This window comes from Symphodus melops (assembly GCF_947650265.1).
Source record: "Symphodus melops genome assembly, chromosome: 13".
In the NCBI taxonomy this organism is placed as follows: Eukaryota; Metazoa; Chordata; class Actinopteri; order Labriformes; family Labridae; genus Symphodus; species Symphodus melops.
The window spans coordinates 25032601-25041536 of record NC_136703.1 but is presented as its reverse complement, the minus strand read 5'-3'; the positions used below and the strand labels follow the sequence as shown (position 1 = coordinate 25041536).

Below are 8936 nucleotides of genomic sequence, written 5' to 3'. Positions count from 1 at the left end.
TTTATTAAACTGTTTTTATGACTGTTACTGAAAAAATGATGAAAAATATTCTTCTTTCTTTAAGATTTGCATCAAATCAAAGTGAGTGAAAGTCTGCAGATTAAATTCTGGTTTGACATCAGAGAGTAAAAATGTAACGAGACTTTCTATCTGTTATCTCTGTGAGACGGCGTATTGTCATATATGTGAGAGACGTGGAGACGGAGCAGCAGCAGAGAGACACAGAGACAGGGCGTCCATCTTTTCTCTCTCTCTCTCTCTCTCTCTCTCTCTCTCTCTCTCTTGATCGTTCTTGTTATTGTTTTTCTTCATCGTCAGGTTTTTCCCTTCTCAGGTTTCCCCTCACTACGTTTCTCAACATATCATTGACCTCAGTGTGTGTGTGTGTGTGTGTGTGTGTGTGTCTGGAGCCATATGATGAAGTGTGTGGTTACCCACTGGTGTGACCAGGGACACAGGGGCACCTCGCTCGCTCACTCGCTCTCTCTCTCTCTCTCTCTCTTTTTGCTCCTTCAGACTTATTTTCTGCTTCCTGCATGCTTCTCCCTTTTTACAAAATGTATTTTACACACACGTCATCTGTGATCTGAATCTTTCAGAGCCTGCTGAAGGGACAGATTTGTACCTTTTAACCTCCTTCGCTCACACTTCTGTTTGAATTTGAGCAAAAAGTAAAAAAGGATTTAAAGTGTTTCACTTCAGGAAGAGGAGTCCAGCGATTTGTAAATTCAGTTTTACACTGCTCACAAATCAGCGCCTGAGCAGACAGGAGTTTGGTGCCTTGCTCCAGGGCACTTAGTTGTGTGGCAGATTCAGTTTGTCTCTATGGTGAAAGATCATGTTATTTCTACACCTGCTGCTGAGTCATCGAGAGCTTCCAGATGTTCACAGCTGCCCGTAAAGGTTTCAAACCATCAACTTTCTACAAGATCCTCTCCTGAGCTTCCAATCCCTCAAAACCCAGACTGAAGCTCCTCATGGCCACGTCTGAGTCCAGGTCAACCAGCAGCCCACAGCGCTGCAATCACAGCGACTCCCGGGAGACCGCGAGCTCCGCCAGCGTCCAGGTTTCAGGATCTAATCACAGGCTTCCAAAACCTGCTGCGCCTCATCGCAAACTCTTCTCCATGTTTGCAGACAGGTGACCTGTTTGTCAAACAACAGAGCGATGTCAACAAGAGAAGAAACGTCTTCTTTTAATGGCTCATCCTTGCATTTTATAAAAGTATTCTTTTCCTTTATTCATTTTATCGCTCTTATTCTTTTCTCTCTTCTCTTTGCTGCTTTTATATTTTTACCAACTTTCTTCTACTTCTGTTTGTGTCTCTGTTTTCATAACCTGCGATGTGATGTTGTCTTCTTCTGCTTTACTGCTGTAAACGATCTGATTTTATTCGTGGTGTTTATCGTTGTTGATCATATTGTTTCTGGTGTCGTCTGTCAAAGCACTTTTTAAACGTCTGTTTTTAAAGGTGCTCTATTAAGTTTTGATGAAAGTGGATTTTGATCGAGACCCGAATCAGATCTCGAGTTAAACTCGAGCGTAGCGAATGGATTTGAATGAAGTGAATGAATGCAAACTTTATAAATATATGAAGGACAGAAAGTGACAAGTGTTTATTTTAGAGATAAACTGAACACTTCCATCTCGAGTATGAAATATTAAACAAATATTTAATAACTGACACTGAACGGTTTTTATGTCCTCCTTCCTTTCACTCACAACAGAACTTGTAACAGTGTGTTTTTCGGTGTGTGTGTGTGTGTGTGTGTGTGTGTGTGTGTGTGTGTGTAATGAAGCTTAGCGAAAGTTCAGTAAGGAAGACTTTAAGTGATCCACAATCAGGTTTCTCAGTCACCCTTTTTCACGCTATCTCATTTCCGCTGTCATTCTCGAGCTGTCAGTTTGGGCTGTCCGCAGGTTAGTCAGCTGTCTGTCACCGGACCTCATCTAACCAATAGCGCAGCGTTCCTCCTTCGTTTTCGGCCTATCATCGTTCAGCTCTCCTTTTAAATATGATCCTTTTTCTTCCCTAGTTCTTTCAAGCTGGCTTCGTGCGCTCGTTACGGGTAATTTCATCCCATTTGATGCAAGATCAGTAGGTAACGTACCTTTCTGTGGACTTTCAGCTGCAGTTCATCGCAGATCAACCTCATACTCCGTGGCTATTTTCATGCAATCAACCCACTCAAGCAGCTAGCCGGCAAACAAGAAAGCAGCAGCCTCTCACTGGTAGGAAGTCGTCCTCAACCTGCAGGTATTCTTCAGGTGGGACGCAGCTCTCGTGTTTTCAAATCCGGAAAATATTACTCATCCACCGGCTAATTCCCGGTAATTCAGATCGTAACGTCGATCACATGATGTTGTTCTGTTATCTCAAATCGGAATAATCACGCACTGCTCTTTGAAAAAATGCTAAAGTCATCCAGCATGGCTAATTCTTGTTTACAAAGTTACGTGTAAATGGCATTCACGAACTACCGGAAGTAGAGTATCGTCCTTTCAAAATAAAACCGGAAATGAACTTCAATCACTATAGTTCATTTAATTTCATATCAAAGCATAAAAAATATGAATCCCATGTAAAAATCTCGGTTCACTCATCATCATCAAGTAGTAAAAAGCATTATTCAGGTCATTAATTTCAAATAGGTGAAGCAACTGCTGCAGCAATGTAAGGCTTGTCTCCACAATTGAGCCATTCAGGTTTCTGCAGTTACCTCTGTATGTCCTGAAATAACTGATACCATTAAAACTCAAAGATCTCGACAACTCATGGCAAGCCAATGCAAATACCTGGTGGTCGGAGGTTACCGAATTTCACAATTGCAAAAAAAAAAAAAAATCAAGTTACTCAGTTACATAAATCAAATTATTCTGGAATAATTAACGCAAGCTGTTTCTGCTTGCAACACAAGCAAACTGGTTTAGCAAATTCTAAATCAAGAATCGCATCTCAGAGCAAGCAATCTTGTCGGCAACTCATCTCAACACAAGCAATCTACATGCTGGAAACGCATTTCACAGGCATATCTCTTTCAGCGGGAACTGATATTTACAGGGCATAGAGGACTCCGTTGGAAAAGATGTTCTAATCCATCGCACTATTCAAGCAATTTCATTCAGAATAGAAAACAAGCAATTCAGCATTTTCCTCTCCTGTGCGTCCAGAATCAACTTCTATCATCGAGCGCAAAGTTCTCTTAAATCTTGTCTAACCCAAATACCTGGTGGCAGTGGTCTTCAAAATTCTACCATTTGTTTGCTTTTGAAAACTTTGTTATTTCTCATTTAATCAAATATTCTGAATTTAGAATATTTTGTACTACACACTTAAATACAAGAAGGATCTTAAGTATCAAATGTTTAGTGGTTTAATTATTTCTAACCATGTTTTTCTTTTTTCTGTCATAAAAGGTCTCATTTTGCTTATTAATCTTTGCAGTGAATCACTATAAGTTGGGTTTCATCTATGTTAAAGGAAAGCATGGCAGGCCCTTAAAACGAGCAGCAGCATCTAGTCCGCAAATTTAATAGCGTTAACAAAGCATCAGTCACAGCCATATCGTTGGTAAATCATCAATATCAGCCATATCGTTGGCAAATCACCTTTCACAAGTATATTTATATAGTATCGCTTATTTAATGGGTAAAGTGGTCTCTGTGTAAAATCTCTCACAAGCATTATCTCAATGCTCGGCTCACAGGTGTAATTCTTCTGTGGCAAAGCATCTTTAAATGGGCATAGTGGATTTTGTCGGAAATCTCAACGCTAGATATCTTTCAGTTGGCAAAAAAAAAAAAAAAAAAATCATTATCAGATCAAAGGTTTAGTCGCGTAGGGTGGCTGGGCGCACCCTTGGAGATAGGGTGAGGAGCTTGGTCCCATGGAGGAGCTTGGTGTAGAGCCGCTACTCCTTCACATCGAGAGGAGTCAGTTGAGGTGGTTTGGGCATCTGGTCCGAATGCCTCCTGGACGCCTCCCTAGGGAGGTGTTCCGGGGGGCATGTCCCTCCGGGAGGAGGCCTCGGGATAGACCCAGGACATGCTGGAGAGACTATGTCTCTGGGCTGGCTTGGGAATGCCTCGGGGTCCCACCGGAAGAGCTGGAGGAGGTTTCTGGGGTGAGGAAAGTCTGGGCGTCTCTGCTTAGACTGCTGCCCCACGACCCGGCCCGGATAAGAGGCAGAAAATGGATGGATGTTTAGTGTTTTAACTATTTCTAACTTACTGTTGTGTTTTCTGTTTCTGTCATAAAAGGTCTAATTTTGCTGTTATTTGTCTTTGCAGTGATTCACTATAAGCTGGGGTTACATCTACGTTCAAGGAAGGCATGGCAATCCCTTAAACAAGCAGCAGCATCAAGTCCTCCGCAAATTCAATGCATCAGTCACAGCCTTATTGTTAACAAAGCATCAGTCACAGCGATAGTATTGGCAAAGCATTAGTCACAGCCATATATTTGGCATTGCATCTTTATCAGCCATATCGGTGGCAAATCTCCTTTCACAAGTATATTACGTGGTATAGCTTATTCAATGGGTATAGAGGTCTCCGTAGTAACATCTTTCACAAGCATAATCTCAGTGCTTGGCTCACTGGTGGAATTCCTCTCATCTTTAAATGGGCATAGTGGATTCTGTTGGAAATCTCAATGCTAGATATTTTCATTGGCAAATCATCTTTATCAGATCAAATGTTGAGGGGCTTAACTATTTCTAACCAACCGTTGCGTTTTCTTTTTTCTGTCATAAAAGGTCTAATTTTGCTGTTATTTATCTTTGCAGTGAATCACTAGAAGCTGGGGCATCATCAGTCACAGCCATAACGTTGGCATCAGCATCAGTCACAGCCATAACGTTGGCATCATCAGTCACAGCCATAACGTTGGCATCATCAGTCACAGCCATAACGTTGGCATCATCAGTCACAGCCATAACGTTGGCATCAGCATCAGTCACAGCCATAACGTTGGCATCATCAGTCACAGCCATAACGTTGGCATCATCAGTCACAGCCATAACGTTGGCATCATCAGTCACAGCCATAACGTTGGCATCATCAGTCACAGCCATAACGTTGGCATCATCAGTCACAGCCATAACGTTGGCATCAGCATCAGTCACAGCCATAACGTTGGCATCAGCATCAGTCACAGCCATAACGTTGGCATCAGCATCAGCCACAGCCATAACGTTGGCATCAGCATCAGTCACAGCCATAACGTTGGCATCAGCATCATCAGTCACAGCCATAACGTTGGCATCAGCAGCATCAGTCACAGCCATAACGTTGGCATCAGCATCAGTCACAGCCATAACGTTGGCATCAGCATCAGTCACAGCCATAACGTTGGCATCAGCATCATCAATCACAGCCATAACGTTGGCATCAGCATCAGTCACAGCCATAACGTTGGCATCAGCATCATTGATCACAGCCATAACGTTGGCATCAGCATCATTAATCACAGCCATAACGTTGGCATCAGCATCAGTCACAGCCATAACGTTGGCATCAGCAGCATCAGTCACATCAGTCACAGCCATAACGTTGGCATCAGCATCAGTCACAGCCATAACGTTGGCATCAGCATCATCAATCACAGCCATAACGTTGGCATCAGCATCAGTCACAGCCATAACGTTGGCATCAGCATCATTAATCACAGCCATAACGTTGGCATCAGCATCAGTCACAGCCATAACGTTGGCATCAGCAGCATCAGTCACATCAGTCACAGCCATAACGTTGGCAACAGCACCAGTCACATCAGCACCAGTCACATCAGCACCAGTCACATCAGCATCAGTCACATCAGCATCAGTCACAGCCATAACGTTGGCATCAGCATCAGTCACATCAGTCACAGCCATAACGTTGGCAACAGCATCAGTCATAGCCATAACGTTGGCAACAGCATCAGTCATAGCCATAACATTAGCATCAGTCACAGCCATAACGTTGGCAACAGCATCAGTCACATCAGCATCAGTCACAGCCATAACGTTGGCATCAGCATTAGTCACAGCCATAACGTTGGCAACAGCATCAGTCACATCAGCATCAGTCACAGCCATAACGTTGGCAACAGCATCAGTCACAGCCATAACGTTGGCAACAGCATCAGTCACAGCCATAACGTTGGCATCAGCATCAGTCACAGCCATAACGTTGGCATCATCATCATCAGTCACAGCCATAACGTTGGCATCATCATCATCAGTCACAGCCATAACGTTGGCATCATCATCATCAGTCACAGCCATAACGTTGGCATCATCATCAGTCACAGCCATAACGTTGGCATCATCATCATCAGTCACGGCCATAACGTTGGCATCAGCATCATCAGTCACAGCCATAACGTTGGCATCAGCATCATCAGTCACGGCCATAACGTTGGCATCAGCATCATCAGTCACGGCCATAACGTTGGCATCAGCATCATCAGTCACGGCCATAACGTTGGCATCAGCATCATCAGTCACGGCCATAACGTTGGCATCAGCATCATCAGTCACGGCCATAACGTTGGCATCAGCATCAGTCACAGCCATAACGTTGGCATCAGCATCAGTCACAGCCATAACATTGGCATCAGCCTCAGCCATAACGTTGGCAATGCATCCCAATGCAAGCAAAATGGTAAGCAGCTTTTCAATCACCATTATTTCAAGCATTCTCTCGTCCAGTAACTCATAATTCACGGAGAGTAACTGATAATGTTCTTCTGCATAAGTGTTTAAATTATTGTCTTCTTCTTTTACAGGCAGAAGCCAAGGGATCATGTTTATGTTTGACTGGTGTAATAATTATTTAATAAGCAGCGAGCGTGTTACGTTGCCAGAGGGCATATATGTAAAAGCTTGTTTTAACTGTCATGTTTTCATTCATTCAGCAGATTAAGTCAATTATTTCATTTTGACCGATTCATCATGATCAGTAAGTAAAACTTTTCTTTTGGGGGACTCTATGGGCTGTGCTACTTTAAGGGGTCTGCCCCCTTTTCTTTTGGGGGGATCTATCCTAATGACGAGCAGGACTTCATCACAAAAATCGCATCTCCACCCCATAGAGTCCAAGCGCCAAAACATTCTGTCAATCTTATTCTGTCAATCACTTTTTCATTGTAATAAATTCATTCTTAATATCACTTGTCTCTCCTGATTGAAATGAAGCTTAGCGAAAGTTCAGTAAGGAAGACTTTAAGTGATCCACAATCAGGTTTCTCAGTCACCCTTTTTCACGCTATCTCATTTCCGCTGTCATTCTCGAGCTGTCAGTTTGGGCTGTCCGCAGGTTAGTCAGCTGTCTGTCACCGGACCTCATCTAACCAATAGCGCAGCGTTCCTCCTTCGTTTTCGGCCTATCATCGTTCAGCTCTCCTTTTAAATATGATCCTTTTTCTTCCCTAGTTCTTTCAAGCTGGCTTCGTGCGCCCCTCCACCTCCCCATCACCGCCATCTTCAGGAGCAGAGGCAACTCCCATCAATCTTTCCCCATCCGGTCTCATGAAATCATCAGTCCTCCACCACCAGGGTCTGGACTCCATGGGGGGATCTATCCTAATGACGAGCAGGACTTCATCACAAAAATCGCATCTCCACCCCATAGAGTCCAAGCGCCAAAACATTCTGTCAATCTTATTCTGTCAATCACTTTTTCATTGTAATAAATTCATTCTTAATATCACTTGTCTCTCCTGATTGAAATAGCATGATGTGATTTCCTGTTTTCCTCTGAGGCCTGATGTCACTGTGCACACGCTTGTACAGTCGGAGGAAGTTAGAAGAATAATTAGACAGGTTTGAGTATCAACAGTCGGAGAAGAAGACGAGTCATGGATAATATCCCGTAAACACACACACACACACACACACACACACACACACACACACACACACACACACACACAGTTACAGAGCTGCAGATTCTGCTTTACTTCACAAGAAAAGCAGAGCAGGAAGTAAAATGAATAGAAGAAGAGATGATGCATTTTTATTTGACCTTTTGTTTCAATCAGTTTCCTGTCACGTCTGGCTGAAACATGATTGGTTCTTACTACTTCATACCTCCTTCTACATGCAGGATGTTTGTCAGATGAAGTACTCCTCATATTGTGTTAGTCTGTGTTTTATAATTACGTCTATAAATCGTGTTCTGTGGGAGCTGTTTTTAATGTTGGAAGTTGCAGGATTCTTCATCGCTCTCTTATCCTGTAAATCTGTTTTGATCTCTTCTGTCTCGTTTTCTGCTGCATCGACTCCACACAGAAAAATAAGAGTGGAGCAGAGGGAGAAATAATGACAGGAGGGCTTTTCTTTTATTTAGTGTGTTTTGTTGTGGGTGTTCATTTAGTTTCTTTATGTGTTAAAAAAAAAAAAAAAAAAAAAAAAGGTTCTTGGTGCAGCAAACCTGAAAGCCAGAAAGCTGGACGCGTCTGTTGTTGTGTCTCCGGGGACGACTCGTGGTTCTGAATGTGTGGTCTGCTGCTTCTGTTGGCTTCAGATGAGCTGCTGTTTAAAAAAAAAAAAAAAAAACTTGGAAGGAGGAGCTGCGTCGGTTTACACGCTGATTCAGCTGAGACCAAACAGCTGCAGTCAAATATTTACCGGCTTCTTGATTTATGGGACGCTTCTGTGGAGCCAAATACAAGAAGCAGCAGTTTTCAAGTCTCGAAACATGAGCCGTGATTTTTTTAACATTCCTCCTTTAGACCTAAACAACTGAATCTGCTAAATGAAAACGGATGACTTCCCAACAACATGGACGACTGTTCTCAAAAACAACACTTCAGACGCACACATAGTTCCGAGTCCTTGAAGAATTCACCGGAGAAGACGTATATGTTGACTATTAGCTTGTGTTACCAAAACTGTTTTGAGATAAGTGCATATACAAAAATCTTCTTAAAGGTCCCGTATTCTTCTTC

At 42.8% G+C, this 8936-nt stretch overlaps 1 long non-coding RNA gene across 1 annotated transcript; it reads left to right on the top strand.

Annotated features, from left to right (window-relative positions):
• The first annotated feature begins 6873 nt into the window (after positions 1–6873).
• On the top strand, positions 6874–7696 carry LOC306834377. The gene is made up of 2 exons (XR_013780484.1): positions 6874–6946; positions 7420–7696. It is a non-coding gene; the product is annotated as an uncharacterized lncRNA (long non-coding RNA).
• Positions 7697–8936: the final 1240 nt, after the last annotated feature.